The following is a 17,340-nucleotide window of genomic DNA, read 5'->3' as shown; positions in this document are numbered from 1 at the left end:
AATACTTACTGAAGTAATGAATAAATGAATATTAGCTGGTCTCAATTTTAATTCCATGTAACAGTTTAAGCCAGCTGAACTGAATGGAGGCAAGCAGTTATTGTGGTCACCTTTAATCAATTTATTCAAAAGTTAAGTTAAAGTAGACATGATACATAAGTTTTTTTTTTTTTTTCCTCCAAGAGTCTTTGAGTATGAAGAAGCTGGGCAAGCAGCATTTGGCAAAGGGATGATTTTCCCTTATGTGGTCACATTTTGGCTGCACCTCTTGCTTAGGCCTAGTTTTATTATTTTTTTAAATTACAGCATTATTGATGTAGTTCATATGCCATAAATTCACCTATTTAAAGAATATAATTCAGGGCATTTTATTAGATTCATGCTAAGTCACTGCTAAGTCACTTCAGTCGTGTCAGACTCTGTGCGACCCCATAGACGGCAGCCCAGCAGGCTCTGCCGTCCCTGGCATTCTCCAGGCAAGAACACTGGAGTGCCATTTCCTTCTCCAATGCATGAAAGTGAAAAGTGAAAGTGAAGTCGCTCAGTCGTGTCTGACTCTTAGCGACCCCATGGACTGCAGCCTACCAGGCTCCTCTGCCCATGGGATTTTCCAGGCAAGAGTACTGGAGTGGGGTGCCATTGCCTTCTCCAATTAGATTCATAGATGTGAACAATTATTACCAAAGTCATTACTTACTCTCCCACATCTACCAAAACAAAATTCCTACCCATAAGGAGTCACTCCCTTATACTTACCCTCACAATGTGAGCCATTCCCTCACACTTAACCTCTGCAGTCCTAGGCAATCAGTAATCTACTTTTTATATCCGTAGGCTTGCCTATTCTGAACATTTCATATAAATGGAATAGTATATGTCTTTTGTGGCCAGCTTCTTTTACCTTGCTTAATATTTTCAAGATTCATCTATGTTTCAGTATATTTCAGTACTTCATTCCTGTTTGTAGATGAATATTACTCCATTCTATTTAAAGTAGCTGATTTAAAGTCTTTGTCTAGTTAGTTCGTCATCTGGGTTTCTCAGGGACAGTTTCTATTGATTGCCCTTTATTCTGTGTATGGGACATACACTCTTTTTTTTTTTTTTTTGTATGTATCCTAAATTTTTGCTGAAATCTGTACATTTAAAAATACAATATGGCAAGTTCAGAAATTAGATTCTTCCCTCTCTTTCCCATCAGAATTAGTTTTTGTTGCTGTTTGTTGTAAATGTTGTTGTTTAATGACTTTTCTGAACTAATTCTGTAAAGTCTGTGTTGTTTGTGATGTGTGGCTACTGAAATCTCCACTTGGTGGCTTAGTTGTTAGTTAATGAATGGAGGATTTCTTAGATAAGCCTCCTCCTGCTGCTGCTAAGTCACGTCAGTTGTGTCCGACTCTGTGTGACCCCATAGACAGCAGCCCACCAGGCTCCCCCATCCCTGGGATTCTCTAGGCAAGAAGATAAGCCTCCTAGTCTTTGCCAAAGGGATATGTGTTCATGTTATGGCACAAACTTAACACTAAGCCAGGCAATACCCCTCCCTCCTTCTTTTGCCTTCACTAGCTTGTGTAGTTCCTTCAAGTCAGCCAGAGATGAGAGTTGAGGGTCTTCTCAAGCCTTTTCTGAGCATGTGCACAGCCCTCTGCATGAAAATTGTCTTCTAGATTCCCAGGAATATGTCAGAAAATTTCCAGGTCCTCATGGATATCTCACCCTTAAGGTTTTCCTTTTAAAATTTTTGGCTAGTCTAATGTTTGCTCCAACTGCTATCCACCACCATGGATAGCATGAATAAGCATTTTGCTTTTAATTGTTTTTCCTATTTGGAAAACACTGAGCAGACACGACTGAGTGACTGAACTGAACTGAACTGAACTGAGTCAGATCAAATACAGAGAGCCTTGCAAGTCTGCAGATCTTCCAAGAAATCATCAAACCAATAAAATTATGACAATTCTTTAGGACTGTAGTTTTGAAAGAGCTCTAGCTTTGTTGTGCTCCTTGTGACAGTCAGGCAGCTACTTTACACCGAGAATGTGGGTTGTTATTTTTTAAGACTATTGTGGAGCTGGAGAGTGGGGAATGGATTGAGGGTAGGTTAAATTGCATCAGGGCTCACTGTTCTTAATGGGATTCACTTGTTCTCTTTGAATAAATACTCTTAATAATAAACTCTGATCAATTTCCAATGAGGTCTATTCTGGACATTTGTTGTTGTTATTCAGTCTTCAATCATGTCCGACTCTTCATGACCCCATGGATTGCAGTACTTCAGGCTTCCCTCTCCTTCACCATCTCCCAGAACTTGCTCAAACTCATGTCTACTGAGTCAGTGGTGCCATCCAACCATTTCACCCTCTGTCATCCCCTTCTCCTCCTGCCTTCAATCTTTTTCAGCATCAGGGTCTTTTCCAATGAGCCAGCTCTTTGCATTAGGTGGCCAAAGTGTTGGAGATTCAGCTTCAGCATCAGCATCAGCCCTTCCAATGAATATTCAGGATTGATTTCCTTTAAGACTGACTGGTTTGATTTCCTTGCAATCCAAGGGACTCTCAAGAGTCTTCTCCAACACCACAGTTCAAAAGTATCAATTCTTTGGTGCTCAGCCTTCTTTAAGATCTAACTCTCACATCCATACATGACTACTGGAAAAACCATAGCTTTGACTATACATACAGACCTTGGTCGACAAAGTGATGTCTCTGCTTTTTAATAGGCTGCCTAGGTTTGTCATAGTTTTTCTTCTGAGGAGCAAGCATCTTTTAATCTCATGGCTGCAGTGACCATCTGCAGTCGTTCTGGAACCCAAGAAAATAAAGTCTGTCACTGTTTTCATTGTTTCCCTGTCTATTTGCCATGGTGAGTTTTAAATCAGCTTTCCCACTCTCCTCTCTCACCTTTAGCCAGAGGCTCTATAGTTCTTCTGCACTTTCTGGTGTAAGAGTGGTGGTATCTGGGTATCTGAGGTTATTGACATTTCTCCCAGCAACCTTGATTCCAGGTGTGTTTCATCCAGTGTACATTTCTCATGATGTACTCTGCATTTAAGTTAAATAAGCAAGGTGATGATATACAGCTTTGACATACTCCTTTCCCAATTTGGAACCAGTCCATTGTTCCATGTCCAATCCAACTGTTGCCTCTTAACCTGAATACAGGTTTTGCAGGAGGAAGGTAAGGTGGTCTGGTATTCCCATCTTTTAAAAAAATTTTTATGTATTTATTTTAATTGGAAGCTAATTGCTTTACAATGCTGTGGTAGTTTTTGCCATATATCCCCATCTCTTTAAAAATTTTCCACAGTTTGTTTTGATTCACACAGTCAAAGGCTTTAGCGTAGTCAATGAAGCAGAAGTAGATGTTTTTCTGTAATTCTTTTGTTTTTTCTGTGATCCAGTCAATGTTGGAAATTTGTTTTCAGGTTCCTCTGTCTTTTCTAAATCCAGCTTGAATATCTGGAAATTCTCAGTTCACATACTGTTGAAGCCTAGCTTAATTTTGGACATATGACTTCCAAATTTGTAAGATTATAAATTTGCATTGTTTTAAGCCACTAAATTTGTGATAATTTGTTATAGTAGCAATAGGAAGCAAATATTTTGAATGTTTTTGAATTAAAAAAATTGGTTTTTGAATTTGGGCAGTGACTGGAGGTTGGAGGAATTTTTAGGAGCATTAATCTAGGAAAAAACCTAGATTGTTGAATAGATTGTTAGTAGAAATATGGATGTTAAAAGCTTTGTCAGTGATAACTCAGAAGAAAGTGAGAAGCATAGTAGAGGAAACCTCAGCTGCCTTTTTTGTTGCATAGTTGCTAAGTTGTATCTAACTCTTTTGCGACCCCATGGACTGTAGCCCACCAGGCTCCTCTTGTCCATGCTATTTTCCAGGCAAGAATACTGGAGTAGTCTGCCACTTCCTTCTCCAGGGGATCTTTCTGACCCAGGGATTGAACCTGTGTCAACTGCATTGGCAGGTGGATTCTTTACTACTGAGCCACCAGGGAAGCCTTATAGGATCTGTAAATCATCATGAGCAGAAGTTTTTTTTCTTTCTGTTTTTGTTTGAGAATGAAGGATTTATTACTTGCAGCCAGTAAGAAGAACACTGAGGATCTTTCCCAGTGTAGTGTCTCCATGAACAGAATGTTGATAGAAACACGGATATTAAAAGTACTGCTGGTGAGGGCTCAGATGGAAATGAGAAATACATTATTGGAAACCCTTGGAAAGGGGATTAGCTAAAAGCTTACTGAATTGTGTTCTGCAGTTACATGGAAAGCAAAACTTGCAAATGATGAATTTAGATATTTAACTGAAGTTTCCAAGCCAGGTGCTAAATGTGTGGTCTGATTTCTTTTTGCTCCTTATAGCAAAATACTAAAGAAAGATATAGATTGAGGAAATAATTGTCAAGTGAAAAGGAACAAGAACTTAATGATTTGGGAAGTTGTCAGCTTATCCAGATGGCAAAAGAAGCTAAAATTAGGAGATTCAATGTCAGAAAATCATAGTCTAGAGAAAAATGGAAGACTATAGATCAGCAACTTTTGTTAGTGCCTTGAAAAGCTCAAAGTTCAGAGTTTCTGATTTTATAGAGGGCTCTTGAAGGTGCATGAATTGTGGATCCTTCAGCTGTCTCAACAGAAGCCAGGAATAGAGGTGGGATCATTCAGGAAATTTCTGTAGGGGAGCCACTTGTCTAGTGGAGTAAGTCCTTGAGATATGCACAGGAAATTCACAAGGCTCTTGAGAACTTATGCCAGCAGAAACACTATCAGACTGGCTCAAATGGAACAAAACAAACAAAAAAAAAAAAAAATGAGAAAAGGCTGCTGGACTCCTAAAATTCTATCAGAAAGAAACAAGCTGATAAAACTATTCAGCTGCAAATCTGAGACCTTTCATAGAAGAAAGCAAGCATGACTCCAAGGGTTGAGCCTTGAGCTAGAGAGGGTTCTTCCCTGACCATAGTCTAAATGGAATTTCCTTGGCTGGATATTGAAATTACTTGAGACCTGTGACTCCTTTTTTCCTTCCATCTTATTATTTGAATCAAATAGCCTGTCCCACCCCTGTTGTTTGGGAGCAGATAGCTTGTTTCTTGAGTTTCACAGGCTCACAGATGGAGAGGAATGGTGTCTAAGATGGATGATAGCCAGAGTCTTACCTACACCTGATTCAGATGGTGAGATTTGAGATTTTTGAACTAATGATACTCAGTTGAGATTTTAGACTTGATGCTGTAATGAATTGGGACTTTAGGGACCTTGCGATGGAATGAATACATTTTTCATGTGGAATAGTTGTGAATGTTTGGGGGCTAGTGGGCAGATACTGACCTGCAAAAATGTTCACTTCTAATCCCTAGAACCTGTAAATATGTTTTATAACATGGCAAGAGAAAATCAATTCTTCAGAGAATTAACTTTGATAATCAACAAAACTGAAAACAAAGAAAGTATCTTGGATTATTCAAGTGAGCCCAATGGAGTCACAAGAGTATTTAAATGCAGATGAAGAAGGCAGAAGAGTTGGAATCAGAGAGAGGGCAGGAAAAATTAGACTGGATATTGCTGGCTTTGAAGATGGGAGGGACCCACAAGGCCAAGGAATATGGGCAGCTCCTGGGAACTGGAAAAGATAAGAAAACAGATTCTCTCCTGCAGCCTTCAGAAGTGAACACAAACCTGCTGACACCTTGAGTTTAATCCAGTGAGACTCATTTCATATTTCCGACCTCCAAAAGTGGAAGATTATACACTTGTGTTATTTTAAAAATTAAATCTCTGGTTATTTGTTAGAGCAGCAATAAGAAATGAGGATACCAACTTTATTGCCAACAAAAAGACCACTGTGTATAGTTTAAGATTTCTTTGTGGTTCATTTTGTCTTTAGAATGTAACTTACTAGGGTTGTATCATCAAAATACTATGTTTCTTAACCAACCCAAGGACCCACTGTATAGCACAAGAAACTGCTCAGTGTTATGTGTCAGTCTGGATGGAAGATGAGTTTGGTTGGGGGGGAATGGATACATGTACATGAATGATTGAATCCCTTCACTGTTCACCTGATATTATCATGACATTGTTAATTGGATATACCCCAACACAAAATAAAAAGTTAAAATAAAAAAATAAAATTACAATCCTATGACCTAAAAAAATAAATAAAGCCACTGTGAACATTCATATTTGCTTGTTTACTTTTGGTTTATAGAAATGCATATTTTCTTTTTGAATTAATAACTTATTTAAAAATGAAATATTTATATGATTTCAAAATTTCATTTCCCAAGTTCTCTCTTTTCCCATGTTACTAGCCATTAAAATTAGTTTTTGGCTTGTTTTCTTGCTTTGTTACCCCCAAATTTGTGTGTTGAAAAACCCTAATCCCCAGTGTGGTGATTGTTGGTGGTAGAACTTGAGAAGGTCATTTGGATTAGTGTTCTTATAAGAAGAGACATGAAAGAGCTTGCTTCTTCTCTCTCATTCAGTCATATGAGAATATAGCAAGAAAGCAGCTGTCTACAAATCAGAATTGGGCTCACATCAGCCCTAGCTTTGCCAGTCTCTTAATCTTAGATGTTCCAGCCTCCAAAGCTATGAGAAATACATGTTTGTAGCTTAAGCCACCTATTCTAAGGTTTTGGTACTACAACAACTTAAACTAAGAACCTACCTTTAAGACACATACACATACACGTACACTCTTTCTTTCTCTTCCCTTTTTATACACAGCAAACTGTGCAGATTGTCTTATACCTTTATTCTTTTTTGGATAGAAAGTATTTGGAAATCATTTTTTAATTGTATATAGAGATTTGCTTGTTGCCTTTTATAGTGGCATTTTAATTCATTGTATAGATGAGCTGTAACTAATTTAACCACTTCTGTATTTTTTTACATTTAGATTGTTTCTTGGAGAAGGAAATGGCAACCCACTCCAGTATTCTTGCCTGGAGAATGCCAGGGACAGAGGGGCCTGTTGGGCAGCCGTCTATGTGGTCACACAGAGTTGGACATGACTGAAGCAACTTAGCAGCAGCAGATTGTTTCTAGTCTTTCTCTGTTTAAAAGAATGCTACCAGTTTTATTCATACACATTTTTATATTTTTGCTAGTTCAGCATTGGGATAGATTCCTAGAATTGAGATTGCTGGATCAAAAAGTTCACATATGTGAATTTTCTGAGATATTGTCAAATAAGAGAGCTTTTAAAAGATAAGTAGCTATCAGAAATTGTTTGTGTGATGCCAAAGTCTAGAGTTGGTAGCTTCCCCATTCCTCAACAGTAAAGAATCTGCCTGCAATGCAGGAGATACAGGAGATGTGGGCTTGATCCCTAGGTCAGGAAGATTCCCTGGAGGAAGGGGCATGGTAATCCTCTCTAGTATTCTTGCTGGGAAAGTCCCATGGACAGAGGAGCCTGGTGGGCTATGTTTCTTGGGGTCATAAAAAGCCGGACATGGCTAAAGCGACTGAGTAGTGGCTTAGTCATTTCAGTCTAGAGTGTGACTTCGGAATAGTTGATGAATGGAAAAGGAAGTGTTACAGTTAAGACCAGGGTTTTTAGTGGAGTCATAGTTGTGGATGCTGAAATCATAAGAACTGGAAATGAGAGAAAGACTGTCATTAGGTGCTATAATTGTAAGCAAATGGGAAGAGTGACTAGGAAAGTTGATGGATGGCAGCTGTGAGAAGCAGGAAAGGGTGGCAATGCAATATGACATGAATCTCAATGGGTCTTGAGTTTCAATAAGCCAGTGAGGAGACCAGGTTCCAGAAGCAAGAAGACTACTGTCCGTTATTTTGGGATGCTATGTATAACAAATTACCAAAGACTGGTTATAACAAACATTTATCTCCTATAGTTCTGGACAAATCCAAGATCAGGGTGCCAACAGATCTGGTGTCTGGTAAATATTTTTCCAGTAGTCATGTATGGTTGTGAGAGTTGGACTATAAAGAAAGCTGAGCACCGAAGAATTGATGCTTTTGAACTGTGGTGTTGGAGAAGACTCTTGAGAGTCCCTTGAACTGCAAGGAGATCCAACCAGTCCATCCTAAAGGAGACCAGTCCTGGGTGTTCATTGGAAGGACTGATGCTAAAGCTGAAATTCCAGTACTTTGGCCACCTCATGCGAAGAGTTGACTCATTGGAAAAGACTCTGATGCTGGGAGGGGTTGGGGGCAAGAGGAGAAGGGGACGACAGAGGATGAGATGGTTGGATGGCATCACCCACTCAATGGACATGAGTTTGGGTAAACTCTGGGAGTTGGTGATGGACAGGGTGGCCTGGTGTGCTGTGGTCCATGGGGTTGTGAAGAGTCGGACATGACTGAGCAACTGAACTGAACTGGTAAATGTCCTCTTCCTGGTTTGCTGATGACCATCTTCTCTTATATTCACATTGTGGGGAAAAGAAAGGAAGAAGGCAAGCAAGTTGTTTTATGTCTCTTCTTATAAAGGCACTCATCCCATTCAAGAGAGCTCTTTTCTCATAACCTAATTACCTCCAAAGGCCTCACGTTCTAATAATATCACATTGGGAATTAAAACTTAACATTGAAATTTGGAGGTAAGGGACACAAACAGTCCATAGGAATTATCCAAGTCTGAGATTCTGGGGATGTGAAAAATGAAACAGATAACCCCTAGAGAGGGTCTCAGATAAGTAGTATTCTAGGGGCAGCTAGTTAAAGCAAGAGGTGAGTGGAATGCCCTAAGAGGAGTTTTGTGGTACAGGAGTGCTTGCCATAGAATGGGAGGACGCAGTCAATGTGTTCAGGAGGGCAGAGAGAGGTGGTGGATTGCATCACAAAAGTAAGTGCAGAGAGGTATTAGCTGAAGATTTGGGAGTTTTTATGTTGGTAATTAATATGATTAAGAATGGCCATCATCAAAAACTCTACAAACAATAAATGCTGGATAGGGTGTGGAGAAAAGGGAACCCTCTTGCACTATTGGTGGGGATGTAAATTGGTGCAGCCACTATGGAGAACAGTACGGAGATGTCTTTATAAACTAGAAATAAAACTACTATATAAGCCAGCAATCTCACTACTGTAAATAAACCTTGAGAAAACCACAATTCTAAAAGACATATGTACTCCAATATTCATTGCAGCATTATTTACAATAGAACATGGAAGCAACCTAAATGTTCATTGACAGATGAATGGATAAAGAAGTGTGGCACGTATGTAAAATGGAATATTGCTCAGCCATAAAAGAAATGAATTTAAGTCAGTTCTAGTGAGGTGGATGAATCTAGAGCCTGTTATACAGAGTGAGGTAAGTCAGAAAGAAAAAAACAAATACTGCATAGTAACACATATATATGGAATCTGGAAAAATGGTACTGATGAACCTATTTGCAGGACAGGAATAGAGATGCAGACATAGAGAACAGACTTGTGGACACAGTGGGAGAAAGAGAGGGTGGGAAGAATTGAGAGAGTGGCACTGAAACATGTGCATTACCACATGTGAAATAGATAGCTAACGGGGAGTTGCTGTACAATGCAGGGAGCTGAGTGCGGCACTCTGTGACAACCTAGAGGGGTGGAATGGGGTGGGAGGTAGGAGGGAGGTTCAAGAGGGAAAGGACGTATCTATACATATGGCTGGTTTGTATTGATGTATGGCAGACACCAACACAACACTGTAAAGCAATTATCCTTCAATTAAAAATAAAATACATTTTTAAAAGCTAAATAAAATGAGAGAAAACCTAATACGTTTTCTGTCTGCTAAGTCACTTCAGTCGTGTCCGACTGTGCGACCCCATGGACTGCAGCCCACAAGGCCCCTCCGTCCATGGGATTTGCTAGGCAAGAGTACTGGAGTGGGTTGCCATTGCCTTCTCCAACGTTTTCTGTCTAATTACCAACAAATGTGCATGTGCCTTATATAAATAACAAATGATTTATTAACCTGAGTATGAAGAAAATATACAAAGAATTAAATAATTTTGAGAATGAAAAAAAAGAATGTGTGGTGGTGAGACATGATTGACTGCCTATCCAACATCTATTCCTCATTGTACTTTCCCCCTTCCCATTCTGCCTTTCTGAAAGAGCCTTGAGATGGTTTAGTTCTCTATGGTCAAGCCTTGTATTTGTCCCTTCCATAGCTCTGAAGAGTGAGTCATAACTGGTTAAAGCCATCACAAAAATCCTATTTTTGTACCTAATGCTTGGTTTAGGTATAAGGACGAGATGAAATTCTGTCTAATGGAAAGCAAAAGGATGTCTTCTGGGAATTATTTTCTAATTCTTAATAAAAAACACATAAAAGCCACTTTTTCACTTCTAGAAATTATTGTTTCTGGTATAACACTTGGAACTCCTGTAGTCATCTTGGGACCACAAAGACTTGTATTAAGAAAATAATTTTTTGGACCTGAAAGAACAAAATGATGGAAGGAATCTGGGTTCTTGATGACTTGTGTGGGCTGCTGAATCAACAAGTCCTGAAGCTGCCATTCTGTTGTGGAAAATAGTTAATAATTATTTGCTAATTTGAATTATTTGCCTTTTTTTTTTTTTTGCATCCATAACTGTAATAACTGATACCCAAGGCTGGAAAAGCTTAGAAAATATACTTATTTGTCATACCTATTACCACCCCCAACAGTATAGGGATTTACCACTAAAACATAAAGAAATAGATATATAGATAGATGTGTGTGTGTGTAGCTTACATATAGATTATCTCTGGAAGGATTTAAAAAACTGGTAACAGTGTTTACCTCTATGGAGAGAAATATGTCAGGGACAGGATTGGAAGGAAGACCTACTTTTCATTGTTTTCCTTTTCCCTTTTTCAATTTTGCATCCTATTTGTGTATTACCTATTCAAGCAAGACAAAAGCTCAATAGCAGAGTTAAAGTATGCATTGAAAATAGTAAAGAACCCAAATGACATTGTAGAAAATAAAACAGTGATGTAGAGGGCAATTTAAGAAAATCTCCTAGAATGCCAGATGAGAGCTCAAAGACATGAAATTGATGAGAGAGAGAATGACAATTCTGAAGAGACAGCATGAAGCCCAACACAAAAATGAAATGAGAGCAATAATCAAAGACATAAACAATATTTTTCTGAGATGAGAAATGATGAAAATGAAAACAACTGAATTGTGCTTCAATAAAAATAACAACAAAGGCCCAAATATTTTAATGCATCCTGGTGAAGATTTTATATATCATACAAATTGAGAAAAGTTCAGTCTGGACTCAGATTTCTTCCTGATAAAGAAAGTGAGGTAAATGTTATAATATCATTTCTTAAGAGAATGTTAAACCTGTCTTTGTCTTGGGAGGGTGTGATGGGTATGTTCTGAAAGAAAGATACATGCTTGAGAAATGCTAGAAACTACATACTTCCTTTTGAAATTTACAAAGCCCATTAATTTAGTAAAAAATAAATGGTTTATCTTTGTTTATCCATCCATATTTCCTGTTAACAAATGTTATGCCTCTATTAATATCTGTAGATAATTCCCACTACTTTGAAAATTACTTAGAAACAGAGTTCCAGGATTGTGAACCAAGAATTCTTGGCTCCACTATTACTGTTCATAAAAAAGGTAACAGGAATGTATTATTTATAGTGTAGTTATGCAAAGTCTTAGAAAATATATTATTCCATACTTCATTCCTGCAAGGACACTGCCATCATGAACTCTAGGGCTACATTATTGTGCAGAGTATATTTAGAGATGAGAATGACCAGAAGCAGTGGGTTGGTGGAGACAGTGTCAGACCAAGAGTCAGTCAATTGGACATTAAACACAACCCAGTAAATTGTCAGTTACTTATATGAGCTTTAGGTCATTATCAACTTACATTGTCTCAGTTCCATCATCTAAAGAATGAGAATAATTCTACTTCCTTGGGCTGTTGTAGGATTAAATAGGATAAAAATGAAATTAAACTTAAAAGAATGATAAAAATATATGTAGAATTTCAATTTTAGTTCCCCAAGAAGTAGATCCTGAGACAAAGATTTGAGTACAAGTAGTTTATTTAGGAGGTGAACCTAGAAAACATTGGTTGAGTGGAGAAGTGAGACAGAGATGGGAAGGAAGCCAGTAAATGTGAGTTATCAAATCAGTTACCACTGGCATTTGGGGCTTAATCCCCTTGGGCAGCTTTGGGTGACTGTGAAGAATAGGAACCTTATTGTTATCCCATTAGTTAGGTAAGGGAAGTGGGTCCCTATATATCCATTCTCATCAGTCAATGGTGTGGCTTCTGGGGATGGGTGTTAGTTCCCGGTTGCTTGTAACCTGACCTCTATTCATGCAGGGAGAGTTCCAGCAGCCCGAATCTCTGGAGCTGCAGGTGCTGGCAAGTGGTAGTAATGGAAATGGGTGTTTCGAAGGGGATATATGTAGAACACTGACAGCATCTACTATGTTGATCATCCTTCAAGTTCCACTTCAAATAGTATGCTAATGAACATCTATCTATCTATTTAATCTATCTACCTACCATCTGTGTACAGATAGTTAATGTTTCACAAAAATCTCTTTTTCAAATATTATCTCAAGACCTACTTTGTCCCTGTGGATAGCTTCAGCCCATACTCGACTCAACTCTTACCATCCTATGGCATAGTCTTTGTTTATCCTTTTTCATGCCTTCTGGTCTTATTCTCCTGGACACTCCTCCTCTCTTTTTCCTCCCCTACCTTCCACCTATCTCTAACAAGGAATTGGGAATGTATGGATGCCCAGGAACGACTTGTTAGCTGATAGAATTAAATTCAAGATATGATGTTTTTTCACTCATATATATCCCCATTTTCATCCAGAAACATTCTCTTAGAGGTGAATACCTCCTGAGGAGAATGCTGTGCTGGGGAGACCTGCATAAATAAAACTTATGGATGACTGCCAATACTCCTCTTAAAAAATTAGATTCCATCTTTTCGCCCAGAAAACACTTAGGAGAACTGCTTATATGGAGCAAAACCAACTGGCTTGAGTTACTTGTTCCTCTGAAGCAACCCTCTTGGGACAGTTATGTTTTAAAAACATCTTATCTCAGAATCTTCTCTTCCCTCAGATGCCAACCCTTTCTACCCTGGTCTTCATCTCTTGCGTGCCAGCCCCTCGAGTCAGAGCCAGGGCTCCTTCAGCCTTTGAGGGTTTGGCTGATTGTCCAGATAACTCATTTCTCCCTAACCTATCTGGATACCTTCCAAAGTCCCTTCTCAACTGGAGAATGTGATTTTGCCAACAGAAGATAACCCATTGGCCCAAGACCTGTCATGAGTGAGGGGGTCAGAGTGACACATAGACTCTCCCATGCATGAATTTCTGTCTCCCTTTCTTTCCCTAAGCCTGACATCTTGAAGCTGCGCTCATCCTTGGGAAACAATTGAGGGGCTTGATTTTTCCCATTGTCTTTTTTTTTTTTTTTTGGTTTACAGGAGGTAAAGCCCTAGAAAAACTAAAAAATAGTACCTAGAACAATCCACTGCACATTTTCAAAAACACCAGTGATTTTATAGTGGCTTTATTTTTCTTTTTGATAGCATGTGACAGAGGTGCCTGCATTTTTCCCCACTCAACTGAGTGACTTTTTGATGGGATTTGACTGGTTGTTTTGGCATTGCACAGGCACGAACTTGAGCTGGGCTCCACAGAGGCGGCAAAATCAGACGTGAATAATAATCATAATAAACCGTCACACCATTTGAAAGTTTCCAAAGAGTTTTCTTGTCTGCATTTACTTTCTTATATCTTAAAGTGCCCTGAGATGTAGGCAGGGCTGGTGATATGGCTCCCATTTTCTTGATGGAGGACATAGAGGCCCAGAAATGAGAGCTGGCTTGTCTCCAGCCCTGATCAGACCTGGACTCCTTGTCCAGGGCTCTTTGCACATTGAGACAGAATTGGGGAGAGAGAGAGAGAAGGAGAAAAAGTACCTGGTGAGGTCTACATGCCAAGAGGCTGGAATGGAGATTTTTGAACATTTTCTTGGGTAGGCCCAGATAAGGTTCAGGGAGTCAGGTTCTGAAGAGGGAAGTAAACATCATGATACTGAATGCCAGCCTGAGACTGAAACCCTGACGAGATCTGAGTGAGTCCTAGGACTTGCAAGGGACTGAAGGCACCAGGGCACATTCATAATCCTGCATATATCCTTGGATATATATTTGCTTATATCCAAGGGCTGGTGCCACGTGGCACACTTGGTCTTTAGGATCTCTTCAGGGCTCCCTGCTCTCTCACGTCAACATTTTTAACAGCTCACATTGGCCTCTGGGCACATTTCTGCTCCTGTGGCCCAGGCTCACTTGCCCCGGTTTCGTCTCTCTGGTCTCTCCTTGCCCTGGTCCCCCCCTGCCTCACCTCCTCCTTCCTGGGATCCAGTTTTCTTGACTCACGGATGTAACAAACTGCTTGCCAGAAGACACCTCACCACATCTCTGTCTTCTCAGGTAAAATGCATTTGCTTTTACAGGAACCTCCTTGGAACAGTGCTCCCTCTCACCTTGGCCTAAGTTGTCCCTTTCATTTTAGGACTCGTCAAATCCTGCCTCATCCAGGAAGGCCTTCTTGACTGCTCTGCTCCACTCTGACCCTGGGCTTCTGTGACCTTTTGAGAAGCTTGATTGATTGGGGCTGTGTGTGGCCCCAACTTCTCCTTTCTACTCTGGGGCTTTCTTTCCCCCACCTTTTACCCACTCATCTTCTTGTTCCCTTTCTCCCCTTCCTGCTATCCCTGTCATCAATGTCCAGTGTCCTCATGATCGTTCCCTACTCCCCTTACCAAAACCTTCTAGGGAACTGATAAGCCCTTCTTACAGGCTTTTAAGATCTTGAGTTGGTGGGATGGAACTCTCATGGTGGCATTCCTGGCCTTAGTAGGGGCAGGTTTGTCTGAGGGGGTAAGTTTATCTGTGAGCTTCTGAAATTTACCATTAAGGGGTTGGTCCTGAGTTTGTGACACACACTGACTTGACTACCTTTTTGTCACTTTGACATCTTTTGTCTCTGACTTTTATCTCCTAGTAGATAGAAAACCTCTTCCCTGTTTGGAAGTACTTCACAGCATTGTCTAAATGAAATGCTGTTGAATGTGGAGTGAGAAAGAAGAAGGGGCAAATGGGCAGGAGAGAGGTTGCTGCTCCTGTCTGTGCAACCTGTTTAGGCCTCTGGATGCCTCCTTTGCTTAGAGGATGGAAAGTCCTCCTGGCCTCCCCTGCTCATGGCCCCAGTGCTCCAGGGCTGCAGATAACCCCACCTAGCCATTCTCATGCTTAGAGTGCAGCCACCACGTGAGCACTGGGAAGAGAGGGCATGCAGTATTGACCACTTTGGCTTCATGCGGGACACAGACTCCATGACTCTCCCAGGGATGTGTCCTTGTCCCCTGAGGGTCATGGGGGTTCCGGGCCCTCCTTCTCTCACCTTAATTCTGTTTTGAAAGGCCTGATAAAGGCGAAGTCCTCCTCCCCCTGCCTTGCTGTCCCAGATGTTAATTATATGTCATTTGTGGCATTTTCTTTCAGTGAAAAACACATAGTTTGGCCAGTTAAAGCATATTTTGGAATAAGCCCCTGACAGAATGGGAGAAGCAACTGAAAAAGGCATCTTGTTCCTATGCTTTCTCATTTTTTTCTTCCAGTTCCCTTTCCTTCCCCCTGGCCCACCTCACCCCGCCTTTTTGGTCATAGTTCAGATTTAGAGTGAAGCATGATGGGAATAAATCATACCTGTTATGGTATCCTGGTAGCTGTAGGGATACAGCTCCCAGCTATGCAATCAGGACCCCAGAGCCAAGGCCAAGCCCGAGAGGCAGACATGCACTCAGAGAAGTTTAGGTGGGTTCCCAAGTCTGAGAAAGGAAGGAGGGAAAGGGGCTGCCTGGAGCCTAGGGGCTGGGAAGGGCCAGAGGCTATCAGGGAGCCCCACAGTAGATGTGGGAGGAAGGGGTTTGCTTGGGGGGAGCAGGGAAGGCAGGATGGAGAGAGCAGTGTGATTTGGTGTACCCCTCACTTCTGGAGCCTGGTGGCATGAGGGCCTGAGAGTATAAGCTAAGGAGCATTGAGACAGCAACCTGACCAGTCACTAATACTATTCTGTGAGTCCTGGAGATAGCGACTGTGTGGGTCCTGGAGGAGAGGCTGAAGCAAAAAAGGAAATACATGGCAGATGTAATGTGGTGAAAGTAGCCACTGGGTCAGTTTGTAAGACCCTCTGGGGCCTCTCAGAATCACTTAGCAAGTAAAGTGAGAGGGAGTGCCCTTCAAGAACAGGTGGAAAGAGCACTGGCAGCATATGAATCCTTCCTGTCAAAAGGATCCCACTTGTACCCATGGACTAGAAAAAAGCAGGGGAAATTGATTCACAGGAAAGTAGAAGAAAGAAGGAAAGTAAATTTGGGGGTAGCTATATACCTGGCATGCTATAAGGTACTTAACACACGACTCATTTTATTTCAGCAAGTACTCACTCATTTGTTCATTCATGTATTTATGTGGTCATTCAACAAACACTTACTGAGAACCTTCTATATATCAGGTACTTTTCTAGGCAGCAGGGATAAGTCAACGAAAGATGGTCCGTTCCTCCAAGAGTTCACTCTGAGTCTTGAGGTGAAGACACTAATGGGAAAGTCCCCTCAGACTGGATGGTCATGGGGGCTTTTTAAAAAAGTTAATATATTTTTAAATTAATGGATAATTGCTTTAAAGAATTTTGTTGTTTTATGTCAAACATCAACATAAATCAGCCACGAGTATACATGCCTCCTCCTTCTTGAACCTCCTTCCCATCTCCCTTACCGTCCCACCCCTCTAGATTTATACAGAGCATCTGTTTGAGTTTCCTGAGACAAACAGCAAATTTCCATTGGCTATCTCACACGCTAGTAAAGTAATGCTCAAAATTATCCAAGCCAGGCTTCAGCAACATGTGAACCGTGAACTTCTTGATGTTCAAGCTGGTTTTAGAAAAGGCAGAGGAACCAGACATCAAAATGCCTACATCCGCTGGATCATGGAAAAAAGCAAGAGAGTTCCAGAAAAACATCTATTTCTGCTTTATTGACTATGCCAAAGCCTTTGACTGTGTGGATCACAATAAACTGTGGAAAATTCTGAAAGAGATGGGAATACCAGACCACCTGACCTGCCTCTTGAGAAATTTGTATGCAAGTCAGGAAGCAACAGTTAGAACTGGACATGGAACAACAGACTGGTTCCAAATAGGAAAAGGAGTTCATCAAGGCTGTATACTGTCACCCTGTTTATTTAACTTCTATGCAGAGTACATCATGAGAAACGCTGGACTGGAAGAAACACAAGCTGG

The sequence above is a fragment of the Bison bison genome, unplaced genomic scaffold (assembly GCF_000754665.1).
Source record: "Bison bison bison isolate TAMUID 2011002044 unplaced genomic scaffold, Bison_UMD1.0 scf7180017864063, whole genome shotgun sequence".
Classification (NCBI taxonomy): domain Eukaryota; kingdom Metazoa; phylum Chordata; class Mammalia; order Artiodactyla; family Bovidae; genus Bison; species Bison bison.
This window is presented reverse-complemented; position numbering follows the sequence as displayed.